Source organism: Pan troglodytes, chromosome 1, assembly GCF_028858775.2.
Source record: "Pan troglodytes isolate AG18354 chromosome 1, NHGRI_mPanTro3-v2.0_pri, whole genome shotgun sequence".
Classification (NCBI taxonomy): domain Eukaryota; kingdom Metazoa; phylum Chordata; class Mammalia; order Primates; family Hominidae; genus Pan; species Pan troglodytes.
In genome coordinates this window covers 50,191,369-50,209,034 of record NC_072398.2, presented here as the reverse complement: position 1 = coordinate 50,209,034, position 17,666 = coordinate 50,191,369, and the positions used below count along the sequence as shown (strand labels likewise).

Sequence of the window (17,666 nt, the reverse complement as noted above, 5' to 3'; positions counted from 1 at the left end):
GGATGTTTGAGAACTTTTCCCAAACTCATCAAATCTAAATGTGATGCTCAGTCCCCTGATTAAAGCAATATGGCATAGGGCAAGTTACATACTTAACTTAATATTTAAAATATGCATTCAGTATACACAGTTAAGATTTTATTGCCTGGGATAAAATACTCTATGTTAATATCAGTAAAAACTAAATGGTGGTCATGGGTTGCACAGGTTACGGAAAAAGTATACATTAAAAACCAGAAGATTTTCTTAATCCAGTCTATCATTGTTGGACATTTGGGTTGGTTCCAAGTCTTCGCTATTGTGAATAATGCCGCAATAAACATACGTGTGCATGTGTCTTTATAGCAGCATGATTAAGAAAATGTGGCACATATACACCATGGAATACTATGCAGCCATAAAAAATGATGAGTTCATATCCTTTGTAGGGACATGGATGAAATTGGAAACCATCATTCTCAGTAAACTATCGCAAGAACAAAAAACCAAACACCGCATATTCTCACTCATAGGTGGGAATTGAACAATGAGATCACATGGACACAGGAAGGGGAATATCACACTCTGGGGACTGTGGTGGGGAGCGGGGAGGGGGGAGGGATAGCATTGGGAGATATACCTAATGCTAGATGACGAGTTAGTGGGTGCAGCGCACCAGCATGGCACATGTATACATATGTAACTAACCTGCACAATGTGCACATGTACCCTAAAACTTAAAGTATAATTAAAAAAAAAAAGAAAAAGAAAAAAATAAAAAATAAAGAACTGTTAAAAAAAAAAAAAACCAGAAGATTTGAGATATTATTATACCACTTATCAGCTATGAAATCCTAAGGAAATTATTTAATATCTCAAAGATCTGTTTCTCAAGAGTAAACGAACAGCTGCCAACTCTGCTATCTACTGCATGGTGTTTTGGTGAGGATTCATTTAGCTAAGAAAGGCAGAATCTATAGTGGATGAAATGCATTTTGATACCAGGAAGACTAAAGTTTGAACTTTGATATTGCCACTTTTTAATTGAAGGGACTTGTACACTTTACCTCTCAAAATGTGTTTCGTCACCTGTAAAATGGTCAAGAAAGAGTTGAGCCAGACTGACTTGACTATCTATCTATCTATCTATCTATCTATCTATCTATCTATCTATCATTTATCTATCTGTCTATTGGCTTATCTATCAAATAATCATCTGATTGTATTGGCAAATATTAATGAAGTAGAATAAAGTATTTTTGATTAGTATTCCATGCAAATGTATCCCATTATTAAGTGGAGTAGCATGAAAAAAAGTGTTTATAAAATCTGCTATTCAAATAAGTAACTTTATGTCTATACTTAAAATTCTAATGGTTTCATATTATTGAAATTAGAATATAGCAATTTGGATATTCTATCAATAACACTTGTTCATTTTTAGAAAATTAAATGCATTCAAGTAACAAAAATATTGTAAAAGAAAATATATAAAACGTGTATTGTCTCTATCCTTCCTTCTGCCAATCTAAAGAAAGTATTCTCAGGGTGTTTTGTTTTGTGACAAGTTCCAGCTCTATTACCCAAGCTGGAGAGCAGTGGTGCGATCTCGGATCACTGCAACCTCTGTCTCATAGGTTCAAGCGATTCTCCCACCTCAGCCTTCTGAGTAGCTGGGACTCCAGGCACATGCCACCATGCCCTGTGGTGTATCTTTTATTTATTGTAGAGACAGGGTTTTGTCATATTGCCCAGGCTGGAGCTCAAGCGATTCGCCTGCCTCAGCCTCTCAAATTGCTGGGATTACAGGCATAAGCCACCATGCCCAGCCAGTCTCAGAGTTTTCTTTTAACACCTAGGATGGCAACTTCCCAGGATGATAACGAACGGGAGTTCTTAAAAATCTTCATAGCTAAAAATAATTGAAAGCAAAGACTAAAAAATATATTTGTATACGTCTGTTCAAATAAACAGTATTTACAATTATCAGAAAGTGGAAGCAACCCACTGCTCTCTGTTCATCAATGGTTGAATGGATAAATGAAATGTGATATACATATATAAAAATCTTATGATTATATATAATATCTTATGATTTTATATATATTATATATATATATACACACACACACACACACAGACAATGGAATACTACTCAGCCTTAATGAAGAATATTCTGCTACAATACGGATGAAACTCAAAGACATTATGCTAAGTGAAATAAGTCAGTCACAAAAAGACAAATATTACATGGTTTCACTTACATGAAATAACTAGAGTAGTCAAATTTATAAAGACAGAAAGTAATATGGTGGTTGACAGGAGATAGAAAGAGGCAGGATAAGTGTTAGGTGTTATTGTATAATGAGTACAGAGTTTTAGTTTGAAAAGGTAAATAATAGAAGAGGTAGAGATGATTGATGGTGATTTTGCACAATGATGTGAATGTACTAAATGCCCCTGAACTGTACACTTAAAATGGTTAAAATTGTTAAATTTATATCATTTACATTTTACCACAATAACAAAAATCTATCTAGTAATTTTCTGTACATTTCTCTACTTTCTTATACTTATGATTGTAATTATAATCTTCAGGTTTGGTGTTAATATTTAGTATTTCCAAAAGTGGTTTGAAAAGGGTATGGGAAGAAAAATGAAATGGGTCATTTTTGCATTGGCTCAGTCCTTTAATTTTAATCTCCATTTCCTGAGTTTAAAATAAATTTGTTTAATTAATATTAAGATAACCAAAATGGATTCTGGCTTTGCTTCCTCTTCTAGATAATAGATTTGGAGAGAATGGTTGTTGATTGGTTTAGCAAGGCAGGTATTTTATAAAACCACTCAAGTAGCTACTTATACATAGAATTGATGCCTGTGTATAAATAATACTTGTAAAAATGATGAAAGTAATATTAGAAAATATTTAGGTCTTTTAAAAGGAAGCTTGTCTAATTTTATATTAATTTCATAATATGCTTCACATATATTCATTAGAGTTTTAAAGTTTACCTTCCACATATATACCCTTAATCTATCCACAAACCTATGACTCAGAAATTTCTATTCTAGTACATACTTTAGAGCATTTATTGCCCATGTGCACCAAGAGATGCATACAAGAATACTTGCTGCAACAGCTTGCTTAATTCCAAAGCAGATAACAATTTAGATGTCCAAAAAGGAGGACAAAAAATAAATTAAGAATGCTTACATAATTTAATACTATACCCCAAGGAATAAAATAAACCTAAAACTATATGCAACAATGTAGATGACAGTTAGAAACATATTTTGACTGAAGAAAAGCCAGTAATAGTAGGAATATGTACAAAATATTACCATTTTTGTAAAGCTCAAACCAAGCTAAACTTTCATTTGAAAAGGTAACCCTGAAATTCAGGAGGATGGAGAACCATCGTGAAAATCTGTGTAGGTGATGCGCTGCACACTTTAAGGGGCATCGTTCATATCAGAACTGTATGTAAGGGTAGGCATTCCCTAGATTTGTAAAGTACACAACCTGCACAACTGTATGTGGAGACTTTGATAATAGTAACCTCTGAGGGAGAGAAGGCAGAGAAGTACAGAGGTTGCTTTATCAATTTTGATGCTGCTCTAGTTCTTAAATTGGATAACAGATTTACAAGTGTTCATTATATTGCACATAGTCTTTAGTATTTATCAAATAACATATTTCCAGAAATAATTCTGGGAATTATCCTAGTGTTGTGGGGTAGAAGAGAATGGGGATATAAAATAACTATTTTCCACACAAAGAAAAGTGTTCTTTCTACTCTATTCTTTTGCCTCTGAAAACCACTATTTTTTTTGCTCCCAATAAGAAAAAAAAGTATTTTAATGAAAATATTGCATCATATGTTCCCACTTAGCTACACAATATTCTGACAATAATTTCTTATTTGACAATGATTTCTTATCAAACGTCAGCCAAGTATGGAGACATCCAATCCTAATTCAATGAAAAAGTGTTATAATAAATTATCCCCATTCTCAATAAATACCTTCTGCATTTTTTACCTGATTCCTCAGCTAAGTAAAATATGTCAAAGTTTCCTTGGCATTTCCAGATTGAGAAAGACTTTACTCCTCAAATCTGTTATGTTTCCAGTAGCCCCCTTTATTTCTACTCTATATGTGGCAAACAGAAGATGTGATTTTCTACACAAAAATAATAGGTATAAAAGTCAGTCAAAATCAGAATCAATATATTGTAATGTTTGGCTTTTTCCAAAACAGATATACATATTCTCATAAATATTCTCAGTTGATTTTATCTAAGATAGTGTCACTTTAAAGAAATGCCTCCCATGGGCATGTTAAAATCACTTATCCTCAACAAGCATATTGCATCTCAATCTTAAAATGAACATGTGATTTAAAAATTCATTATATTTTCAAGTTATTTAAATCTACTCTTAAAAATGCATGAAACTCCCTGTTGTATTCTGAAGCACGAAAGCAAAGTTATCCATCAGTTACTAATCTAGCATATGCTCCTGAAAAAAATGTTTTACTTTTTAAAATGGCTGTAACTACTTATCAAGATATATAATATTGGATATCAGGAAGGTGTAGGTTAATTGTGTATTCCTGATTATATCTATTTTTGAGAAAAAGCTCATTGCTTCTGTAGAAAATGTAACATCTAGGAGGGTGTACAGCTCAGGAGTAGAGTATTGGACTGCAGATCAAGAAAATGTAACATCTTATTTTTATATGTACAGGAATATTCTGAGTAAAATGCTAATTTTCAGCAAGTTTTTATTGTTAAGTTACTATAATAAACATTATGTTAGAAGTACATATTCAAATGAAAACTTGTCTCTCCAGTGACATTTGAAACACACCATCTGCATTATGTGCTATAGCAGAATTCAGAGAACAGCTCTTTTCTTTTATATATAATAGTCATTCTATTATAAATCAGTTTAACATAAAATACTTTGCTTAGAAAAAGCGATGCTTTAGCTATAATTTTCTGATGGGAACACATTTTTATTTTTCATGTCACAAAAGTCTGTAGTATGCCATGTGCCATGTGATACATTAGAGAGAAGAAAATCCTAAAATCAAACAAACAAAAATGTGGAAGAACGAAAAGGATAAAAAAAATCTTTAAGTTGGTTTAAATTTATTAAGTTAAAATAATGTAAGCCAAAGTATGTCTGTCTATCTTGATTAGTTCAACTCGTAAACCTAGTTAAAAAGGTAGTTTACTCAATTTTTCTTCCAGAAGAGAAAAATGAGGGCAAGTACAGTATAGAAGAATTTTTAAATGAGACATACTGACAGAATATAACATGGTGTCCCATCAGATGATGTGGTGTTTTGACTGCATGGCTACAGAGGGCTATAATTTAAATGCCATTAAAGACACATAGGCTTTAGCACGGAGACAGGAATACTGTAAAATCTTTTGGTCTGTAGTCACAATGCAGATAAAATTGTTCCTTTGATCTTGCAATGCCAAAGTCTGTTGTCCAGAAGGGAAATGTCTTTGTGCTTCTGTCTTAAACTAAGACAGATTTCATTTTTTTAATCTAAGCCATTCTGTGAACACCATGTAAAATAAAGTGCATTTTATCAAGCAGAGCTTAGTTTTCTTCCATTGTTATTTTAGGTTACATTATGATTATGTAGTGCTCAAAAAAATGTGCCCAAAATACACACATCTGGGTTTAAAATGATGAGACGCTAACTTCAAATGTCTTGATGTGGACAGCTTAGTGGCATTTGTATGCTAGGAGTTAAGAACATTGTAGTTCTCTTCTTTATATGTTTTTCTTTTTAAGCAATAGTGATATATTTTGTCATAAGACTAAGCAGAACATAAACACACACATTTGACCTCTGTAAGAAACCTCAGCAGCTAAAAGTCTGTAATAAAATACATGCTGCATGATTTGCAGAATCACACCCAATGCTCTCCAGATCAAGTCTCTAAATTAAAAAAATTGTAAAATGTTAACAATTTTTAAGCATTACATTGTAATTTTAAAGGTATATACTACATTATTAAGGGGAAGCTACACTGTGGGAGATTCTCGTAATAGATTCATTATGTCTTATTTCTTTAAGAAAACTAGAAAAGGAAGTAGTTGTTGTGATTTGCACATAGTCTTGATGGCTCATTGTACATGAACTATTACATTTATGCCAAATACATATGTAATTTTTGAATGACAGTATGTCAATGATAGCTTCCAGCACCCAGTGTATTTTAGGTCTTAATGGCTTATATGGTGATTCTCCTTTATATTAAAAGATGAGCAATATTATTTTTAAAAAGTAGATAGTGAGTTCGATTTAGAGATACAGATATTTTTGCCAAGATTAAATCTAGTATTAAAAATGTTACTTATCTCTCTATTCTAATTAGACTTAAGAACTATTTCCAGTTTCTTTCCTAGGTGAAAATTTGGGGATGATTAAAGGCTGTATGTTTATTGGCTAAAACTAACATTTCCATTCTGTCAAAATTTATGTTATCAGGTGAGAAACTTTTGATAATAAACTTCACTAAAGTCAGGTTTGAATAGCTTAAAGGCAAAACGTCTTATGCATAAATCATATGCTTATTTTATTTTCTGCCTTGATACATTTTATTATATTATGGCATAGCAAAATTCTTGAATGCAAGTTTCTGACCAAGAGGTCTTTGGAAAATAAAGAGTGATTTTTAAATGTGTAAGAAAAAGGAAAAAAAAAAAACAGCTTAATCAGCACTATTTCTGGCACAAATCATGCTCAAAGTGAAGCAATTCAAACATATTGGGCATTTCTGCACAACACTCATCAACAAGCAAACAGTCAAAATCAAAGCCTGTAACTGAACTCTTCAATCATATTGTTATAAATATTTGATAATTTTAACCATTTGTCATGTAGCAAAGGATATCTATAACTTTTAGCTGAAAGGATGTGCTTTCTTTGTTCTAAATATTTCAGATCAGTTTGTATTTAATAGAAACAGAGGCTCAGTTTGCTGTCTGGCCCAAAGTGGAGATTAATGGAGATGCTTCTGTTGAAAAGCTTTTACTTAGTGTGTATTATTACTCAACTTTGACATATTATTAGTAAAGACTTTAGAGGATGAGAACAGTGTCCCAGGCATCCTCTTTGTGTTTCCCCTAAAGTCCAATACATGTGTCAAATGATGAGTGCCCTGACGGTAGAATGGTGTGCCCATGTCTCCTTTGTGTAAGTGGATCCCTTGGCAATTAAAAGTACATCACTGGCGTTTTGTCCAGACCTCTGCAAAACATCAATGATGTGTAAAGACACCATTTTATAAAAATAATTCTGCTTTGCTGATTCTGAAAATAATTTATCTGACTATGAATGTCCAGGAACAACCCAAGATTGATACAGCATTTTTTTGTGACTCATTGCAGGCTGATGAAAAGTGAATTTTAGTTAAGATAAGAAAGGCAAGCAGCATGAATGGCAAGAAAAACAATCCTAGAAAATGTGTTGTATTTTTTGTGTCTGATTTTGAAATAGCTTTTTAAAAACTTCCTATCAACGTCTTTCTAGAATCCATAATTGCTAATGGTTACAAGTATCAGCCCCAGGCAAATTGCCTAGTGAGATTTTCTGCAGCAGTGAAGGTAAACAAACCAGTCACTTTCTAAACAAACATTGCTTTTATGGCTATTTAAGCCTGCAGTATACATTGGAGCATTAAAATAATATGAGAATGCACAGTATCTTCTGGTTATCATAGGAACACTTGAATAAAAGTGATCAAATGCTTAAACATACACAGAATCAGTGTAATAGAAAAGATATTATAAATACATTGCAAAACTATTTTTAACAAGAAGAGGATATTAGAAATTAGAGTCACTGAATACAAGGCATCAGAAATCACTTAAGATGAACTATTAAATTGTGTGTGATAGAAAAAGAGAATTAAAAAAGAAAGAGAATAAGAGAGAGGAGATTGAGATTTAATCACTATAAGTGTAAAATTCCAGAAGAAATAATTAAGCAAGGAGAAATATTAAATTTAATTGGAAATTAGGTCAAATAAAAATATACAATGGAAAACTTTGCCATATTTTAAAAGAATGTAGGGAAGAGGGAAAACGGAAATAAAAAATAAAATTATAAACTAAATCAAAATCATATGTAATTAATTATATTTTTGCAGAGCTTTTCTGTGAATCAAAACAATCCTCAATCTGTTCTGTAGCAAGACAGTTTAGTTTCTTGGAGATCATTGGCAATCATTTTGATTACCAAAGTAATTGTAGGGCAGTACTAAAATCCATTTCATTCTTAATTTGATGAACAAAAGACACTAATGCTCTTAAAATGAGAATAACAATTATTTGTAGCCATTTCAAAGATAAATTTGCAGTAAATCAATCCAGCAGTCATCCCTTTGATTATTTTTAAAGAATAAGAGAAATCTGAATAAAAAATATATAGGTTTATCAGCTCAAAAACACAAAATAACTTTAGGCATTTGGTGACACTAAAATGCAGTTAGATTTGCCCAACATTTAATAGTTCTGCTCTTCTTTTGCAGGTCTCGATTTCTAGAAAATTAATAAGTATCTGAAAATCTCTGCTAACAGAGGTGCTGTGTGGGCAAATACAGAGCAGGATGATTCTCACAATACTTACTTTCTAACTCAAATTAATTAATTCTCTTCCAATGATTTAAATAGGAGCATATTTTTGGGTAAGTCTTCTTCCGTGTTGATCATTTGAGAAAATGATGGCAGAAGTGAGTATGAGCAGAATGAGGTTTAATTCTCTAATATACTACTCTATATTTAAAATGATTAAATTTGGAATATGATATCATTAAGAGAAAGACAACATTAACACCTGTAAGTTGTTCAGATTGTGACATGTTGTACATTTGTGTATAATTTCAAAATGTGGTTGCCACAAAATAATGTGTTCACCAATATCCAAGCTTTTTGAGCTGCCAGAAAATATCAAAACAATTGGTGCTCTTTGGAATGTGTAGTTAACTTCCTGCTAGGAGAGGAGTCACAGCTGCTACAGTAGCAGTGGGTTTCCAGATGTCAAGGCTGTGAGGATAGTGAGGTAATTGCAGGAAGGAAGGGATACAATTTTGTTATTACAGATTACCCTCCCCATTGAAATCTCTGGATACAGCATTAGTATCAGTGCTTTGGATATGCACATTGTGAACTGGAGGTCTTCATGTTGAAGTGTAGAGGTCTGTACATTTGCTTCAGTCGGAAAAGCTGGGCCAGGCTTATTAAAATTTGTGGGAAACAGAGTAAATGCTCTCAAAGCTGTATTATTGGATTTATAAAGCATCCATAAGTGTTAATATGTTTTATCAGCAAAAGTTGGTTTTATAAGGACAATAACCAAATAACAAAGTTTAGCTATAAATGTTCCAGTACTATAGCTCATCCACTGAATTAAGAGAAAACAAAATGTTTAGATACCGATAAATTAATCAGCAAATCTGCTTAAGTCCTTCTTTGTATACTAGTGACTGAGTAGAGGAAACAGATGATGATTTTTCCAGTATTCAACCTAGAAGAATTTCTTTCTCAACTTCCCATGCTATGTAGTCAGAAGAGTACAAATTACTGAAAACTCTGTTTTTCATTCAGAAGCTACAATCATGGTGCCATATTTCCATATGGGAATTTTAAACACTACAGTATTTTGACATATTTTATTGTCAAAACCAATACATATTTGTCCACACAAATTAAATTGAAATTAATTGAAGAAATTCAGTTTGATAATTTCTGGTGTTTTTTTTCTGTTGAGGGGTCTGTATTACTTATTGTACTGAATGTACATATTAGCTTAAGTTTCTCTGTAAATGAATGAAATAATTGGTGCATTAGTTTCACCTAAAACAAGGCAGGGTTGAGGATATTCTGAGACTTATGTGAAGTTGACAATTCTTGATTCATTCTACCAGCCATGAAGAGAGAGACTTCTCATCTCACTCATAACAGATACACCATCCTCTGCTGAAACTCTAAGCTTTTCATAGTTTTTGAGGGCAGTTACATATCACTATTGAATCACACTGAGCTATTCATGGTCAACTAATAGCCAAAAGTCCCATGTGCCATTCTTATTTCATGTCTCCCACATTCTATGGAATTTTGAAGTTAAGGCTAGAACTTTATGCCTGTCTTGCTAAACCTGACCTATTATATCTGACTAAGGCACACTGGATTGTACAATTCCAGAGAGTCCCATTCCTATCATTAACTCATAAGTGTTCTTTCTGAAGTTACACAGCCTCTATGGCCGCAGGTGGCCTTGTCTACCTTTGAATTTTGCTTTTAAATCATGGATAATTTATTCACTACAGCAGATGTCCTCTAGTTTAATTAATAATATACCTTAAATTTAATAGAATCCTATCAACGTTTAAATAAAATTATTGAATTAGTGGGGTCTTAAAGTACACGTAGGTGATGACTTATAGAAGGACAAGAGCTATTGGGTACTTTAGGGAGGGCTGAAGACTGAGGACATAAAATGATTAATTCTTTTGCGGCAGGTGAAATAAGGATAATTATGGGAAAATATAAACAAATATTGATAACAAAGTATTTGCTAGTCTAGGAGAATGAACTTTGACTTTGTAGTAGGCATTTGAAAAAAAAAAGATTTTAGCTAATTCAAATCCCCATTTAGGAGTTGATTATCAGTTTTGTTTTTCTTTTAAGGTTTCCTGTCTTTCAATGGCATGTAAAGAATCTCTCATTAAAACAACCACTCTCCTAAGTCATTCTTTCCAGTGGTAATGCTGATGTGGTCTGTTGCAAATGAGAAAACCCAAATGAATACAATTTATTTATTTTTATCTACACCGCCTTTGCTATTTTAATAAAGAGAAAGTTCTCAAGTCAAAATAAGTTGTACCTAAAATTAAGCATGTCTCCAGAACAATGACTCTCTATACTACTGCATCACCGGAGAACTTGTTAGGAACGCAAGTTCTCGGAAACTCTGAACATCAAGCCCAGCAATATGCATTCCAATAAACCCTCCAAGTAATTCTGACGCAGCTAAAGTTTGAGAAACTTTGGCCTAGCCAATCTATGGTAGCTGAGTGTTTCTTCAATAACTAAGTTGGAAGAAATAGTGACCCAGTACTTGGTTAAAGGAAATTGTAATTTCTTTTCAATATGAACATATTCACTGTAAAAATGTTTAGTCACATTTCAAATATACTGGCAAGGATAAGTTCTCATATCCACTTTTCCCCTTTATTGCATGCCATATTATTTGTTTTCAGGGAAAGACTTTACTGTAATTTAAAAGTGCAACATACAGGAACAAAGCATTGTTACTCTAAGCTCTTCATAAAGAAAAAAATTGAACTATAATCATGCCACCATCTTATTATTTAGTTACTACAAGTTGGACTATAAATCCTCCCAAGTTTAATATCTGAATTTTGATACTACAGATTCATGGTAATATGTTTAGCAACATTACAATTAATACCTGAAAGGAACTGATCCCACATCTATCCTCAGAGAACAATGCTGGGTCTACAAAAGAAAAATCTATTTTAATATTCATGGATCTAGATATCTTATTAAAACCTCAAATTTTAAAAATATAATAAAAGAGAAATATTGGTATATTTAAATTTGGGGGCCTTCACATCACCTAGTAGAAAGTTTTAAAGTAAGTGACCTGGTGAGGTGAGGAGGCTCATGCCTGTAATGCCAACACTTTTGGAGGCCAAACTGGGAGGATCACTTGAGTTCAGGATACCAAGACCAGCCTGAACAATACAGGAGGATTTCATCTCTGCAAATAATTTTTTTTAAAAATAGCTGGATGTGGTGGCACACACCTGTGGTTCCACCTACAATGGAGGCTGAGGTAGGAGGATCGCCTGAGTGGGGGAGGTTGAGGCTGCAATGAGCCATAATCACGGCACTGCACTCCAGCCTGGGCAACAGAGCGAGAACCAGTCCCAAAAATAAGTAAATAAATAAATAAATAAATAAATAATCCTTAGGAGCTTTGGGAAATTATCCATGAAAGTCATAAAGAATGAAGGGCAAATTAGCTAAGTCGTTCCAGGTGCTCAATGAGGAAGCCATATACACAAACACACACACTCATTAGATATTTATAAATTTATACTGAAGGGAAATCTTCAACATTGACTAAATCTTGAATTGTTCATGTAGCTTTTTTTTAACAGATAAACTAAGCTAAAAGTTACTGGTTTAACAACTTTCACCATTTTTGAAACAATAATGGATCAATTCCATATAATATACTTTTTTCTATTGTGTAAAGCTGAAGATTTCATACTACCTAGATATTTCTCTGTTATTGACTTGCCTCCTAAGCTTCCATGTGACTATTATTTTTTCCTTTCTTATCAATTTATTTCCACCAAAACACACACACACACACACACACACACACACACAGAGAGAGAGAGAGAGAGAGAGGCATATTAAGTTAATAGCTTCTCTGCCATCTCATCTTAGTTTAAAAAAAGTTAACAGTCCATATTTTAGACATGATTATCATGATTATCAGCTCAATTTAATGATGATTTCCCAGGTTCTCTTCAGATTTTATCTTTCACTCTCAATATTTGTGGTCTCCCAAGAAATCTGTGCTTTAATACATGGATAAAGCCAACATTTATGGAAAGACACAATGAAGGCTACTCTTCTGCTAAAATCAGCTCCATGTAGAATCATCATAGTAGGGTCTTGTTTTGTTCACTGCCACAGAAAGTTACCTCTAAAAACCTATTACCATATTTAACTATAATACACAAGAAAACTTTTTCATACCCAAAGGCAAACATTTTGCATCTATTTACCTTATTTACACTGCAAATTTTCAAATAAGGCACAAAATAAGAGCCTACGTTCAACATCTTTCAACATTCAACATGTGTTGTGTAGCAAATATTTCAAGAGATGAATGTACCATTGCGATTCTTATTTTTATATCCTGCAGAAACATTTGCATTGTAGAGCTATTCTTAACTTATTACATAAACTTTCTCTGTGCAAAATTCCTATTAATGTGAATGCAAATAACCAATCAAACTAATTTTGCATAAAGATAAATGAAGAAAGCAAAATCGCCTAGACAAATAGTCTAAGCAGATTTTGTTCTCAAGGGAACATTCGGCAATATACGGATAACACCATAGTGGGAGGGGATACTATTGGCATCTACTGGGGAGAGGTCAATAATGCTGATAAAAATCCTCCAATGCACAGCAAATTTCCTCAGGACAAAGATTTATCTGGTCCAAAATATCAATAGTGGCACCTGTTGAGAAATTCGGGCCCAGAGAAAAATAAAGTGTTCTCTAGGCCAATATGAATTGGCCATAGTTACTGTAATTTCCATGTTTCCTACTTGAAAAATGAAAGCCTTCCATCATAGCAGTGTAACCCTGCAACATGAGTGAAATTCACTTTTCTTATACTCAAAATCTCCACTTCCACTCTAATTCTCAACTCCTGGGGAGAGCTTTCCTTCTAAGTGCAGAAACTATGACTAATTATTACAGACAAGCATTGAATCTTTATTGACTAACTAACATTTTTGCACTGGCATTTTGAATTATGTGGTACATTGCCTTGTGTGAATGTTTAGCTTTGTTAATCACTTTCTTTTACTGAAAAGGAAGTTATTACATTATGAAATTACTGCTCCTTATAAAAAAGTAGTCATTTCACTATCTATATAATTACTATTCCTAATAAGACTTTTATTTCTATTTCATCTCTTTCTAAATTTTCTTTGTGATTGACAATTAGTTGACAAAATACTAAACCACAGCCAAATTTCTAAACAATATAAGCTGTTGATCAAAATATACCTTTCACTGTGCCTTTAAAAAATTCTTGGTTTTTAAAGGCACAGTGAAAGGCATATTTTCTAGAAATGTTTTCTCTACTGTACATTATAACCTTTTTATTTTTTAGCCAAAGGATGTTTCTAGGCTCCCCTGGCTAAAGATGTCACTCAAAATTTAGTGTAATTTTGCAACATAAAGTTAACAGTAGACAAATGTTGCTGTGAATTTACAATTTATCTAGCAATATAAAAATAGAAAATTGGGAATAATGTATTTTTGTGCAATCTGATTTCAAGTTTCATTGAGTTATATCCTTCAGTGCTATTTGTAGAATATGGGCAGGTGATACACAGCTGCACTTCCTGTCCCTGAAGATTCTAGGAAAGGCAGTTGGCGTGAAGCCTAATTATTTCTGCTATATTTGATTATAGATACCTTTATTAACACCACAGATACTGCACACCTACAAACTCTGATGATATCTTCATATCAGTTGTTACAGAGAAGTCTATAGAAGTAACAGGAAAAAATAATCATGTTCATCCTCCTTTGTGATGATTTCCCTGTACTCTTTTGGCTAAGAGAATTCAATTTTCCATATATACAAATTAATTATATGATAGTAGTGTATATTTTTGATATATTATTATTTAAATTATGACAGCCATTGAGACAATTCAGATCTTGATGATATTCATCTGAATTTGGAGACCATAAAATATAAATTAAGCCTGCCGACTGCCACATGATTCTGATTTCTTAAAAAAAGTGATTATTTTTATTTCACTGAGATGTGTCCTTGGTGTTTTGAGACTGAAACATATGCTCTGAATAAATAACAGGTAGCACTTAATTGTGGAGATGGAGAACGCTTTAAGTATTGTTATTTCATCAAAATGTTCATCTTTAACTGAAGAGATGACCATATTTTAAACATTTGAATCAAAATATGTTTAGGTTTAGAAAGCTAATCAAATTATGATTACCTAAATACATTGAAGACTTGCATTGTTAATCCTAAGGCAGTCTTGAAGCCTTTTGGAGCAATGACTATTTGCTCTTCTAGTTTTCAAAAATCCTCATTTTCAGTAATATCACCACACACATTTTTGTATGATATTTGCAGTATTAATCTGAGTGGATATTTCCTTTAAAATTTCTTTATTTCTCCAGAAAAACTAGAAAGCCAGTTTAGGGGTAAAATTTAAATTTTAAAAGCCTTGTTTAACAAAAATATTTACTGGTATATTTAATATGTTGGTTTAAAAAATATTATATCTATTAAATCTTCAAGAACAAACTATATTTTCTGCAGAATAAAACTGATTGTCTCCAATAATAGGATCTAGCTGTTTATTGGTAATGCATTTCCTCCCCACCTCACCACTGCCAAATTTTATGGGAATTCTTATAAATGAGAAGATGAGATTTTTTTTTCTCCTTCTTTTTTCTTTTTTAAGAATACAAAGCTAATAATAGAAAAAAAAACTTCTGATTTCCACCAAAACTGATGAAATAGCTTACCTTCTTTTCTTCTGGGTAATCCCTTTGTTCTGGTTAAAACTACAGAACTGTGAGTAATAAATAACTGGAATACACAAAAGTGAAATAGGGATTGTACTGGTATCCAAAAATATATTTATGTACAGAATTTGGTTGGTTTATATATTTTATACATATACAGAGGTCAGAAGATTTATTAGAAATTCAAGTAAGTTTTGCTATACGAATAATACACTCAGGCAATTCAATATATATTCTTGCCTATGTTGAATGATGGACGGTTACATTTTACTGTGTATATATTTTGATGATTATATTTCTTCTCAAACAGTCCTAACCAGTTTCTGAGAAAGTGTTTTCTTTGCCTAAATATATGCAAAACTATAATTAAGCCAACAGCACTTATAGACAAGCTGAATGGCTTAGGACAGTTGATTTTTTGTGCATCATTTTCTTCATCTGAATATGAGAGTTGTATATACAGTTTCTATACTTTCTACCAGCTCTGAGATTCTGTTAATTCTAATGAAAAATAAGAATAAAGACAAATTATACATTGAAATTCTCAAGATCATAGTGAATATTATGCAAGGTAGACAGGTACCTACATTTATCATTTTGTTGGTGATCCTGCTTCTATCAAAATTCATGCCTCAAATTACTTCATCTACAAATATTCCTGACACCCATACAGCACAACACATTAAAAAATGGACTAGTGGACTGGGGAGGCCCTTCTGAGATGCACTGTCTCCTTTCTAAACATACTCTATTTTCTGGGGACATCCAGCATGGAACAGTAGTCAGAGGCCAAGAACTACAGTAAAAAAAGGGGGTGGGAAAAGAGGAATGAGAGGAAGGAAAGTAAAATATAGAATTGTCAAAGAGGTAAAATCAAGTGGAAAGTGTGGGGACACAGGAATGGGGCAGGGAATAGAAACCAACTGGGAAATGGATTCAGCGAGAACTACCTACAGCACATCTTCAAAACTGGGAGCCTGATTCACTGTCAGACGCAGAAGTGTCTTCTTCCCAGACTCTGAGCTCCAGTAGCCACATCTTTAAATTGCCTGACTCCAACAGCTGATTTGGTTGCCACCACATAAATAGAAATTATAGCTTTCAACCCTTCATTTTATCTCTCTTACCTATAATCCTCTAGTTCCAGTCTGTCTGACCACTTGACAAAGGTTTCTTCGTTTTTGTTCTGTTTTGTTTCAACATTAGTGCAGCATTGGGGGAACACTTAAATACGTTTTACACATAGAGAACAGTAGACAGCCCTGGAAACCCTAGACGAGAAAAGATATATCCTGCTGGGAACATAAAATGGCGCACAGGACACACACTAATGATTCTTGTAATTGAGATTGTCATGTGTCTTATTAAAAGCCATCATTTACCTGGAGGTCTTTCTTGAAAAAAAATGCAAAGATGCTTTACAGATTTTACTTAAGAATGTTTCTCAAAGCCTTACTGATCTATTTTCATAGGTATGTTGTTTGGTTAGGTCCTTCAAAGGGCTTCAAGGTTTACTTTTATATTTAAAAAGAGTGAAGATGAAAGCTATTATTTGAATACAGCATTGCATTCAGTGGCACCAAGATGCTTATTACAAGTGCCCCGATGAGACAGTCGAAGCGTCTCATGGAAGCCAGTCTCCTCTAATGTGTATTTTGGTGCCCGGTCTGCTGGTTCGCGTAAGTGATGTGGCATACATTTGATTAAAGGACAGTAAATGACATCAATTATAAAAGACATCTACTAATGAGAGGAAGAAGAGGAAGAGAGAGACATTGAAAAAACGAATAAGAAATTCTCTGAAATGGAAACAGCAAAGCACTTTGATTGAACTAAAAGAAATGACGTACCTTAATCATGCCCTAATTTTAGGGTACCACCAACCAAGCTACTCACTCTTCTTTGGAAAGATGACGTGTTTCTTCAACTTCTGTACAACTGTCATTGAAGATTTAAATCAATCTCCCTTCAGTTTCCATCATTGATTGTTGGTAATTTTGCCAGGATCTCTGTACAAAACAAAACAAAAAGATATTATGTGAAACTCAGGCCATGCTGAGCAAATTAGCTGAAATTTATTTTTATCCTCTTATGGGGATGTTTTCCAGTTCAACAATCCATAGGGATCTGCCAACTTTTCACATTCTAAATTTTCTCCTTTCTAGGGCTACTAATTTGGTCGCAGAAAACATATTTTTTTTCTCTATAAATAAGCTTTGTCAAATAACAACCAGAGATTAGTGAAAAGATAAACTAGTTTTGGATATTTCTGGCATACTAATTGAATACAAGGTCCACATTTTCTCTC

At 33.0% G+C, this 17,666-nt stretch overlaps 1 long non-coding RNA gene across 1 annotated transcript in view; it reads right to left on the bottom strand.

Moving 5' to 3' along the window:
• Positions 1 to 13,770: 13,770 nt before the first annotated feature.
• Positions 13,771 to 17,666, bottom strand: part of LOC129135772 (uncharacterized) — a 40,731-nt gene continuing 36,835 nt past the window's right edge. Inside the window, exon 2 of the long non-coding RNA XR_008536890.2 lies at positions 13,771 to 17,367. This is a non-coding gene — a long non-coding RNA (uncharacterized LOC129135772). The remainder of the gene's footprint in view (positions 17,368 to 17,666) is intronic.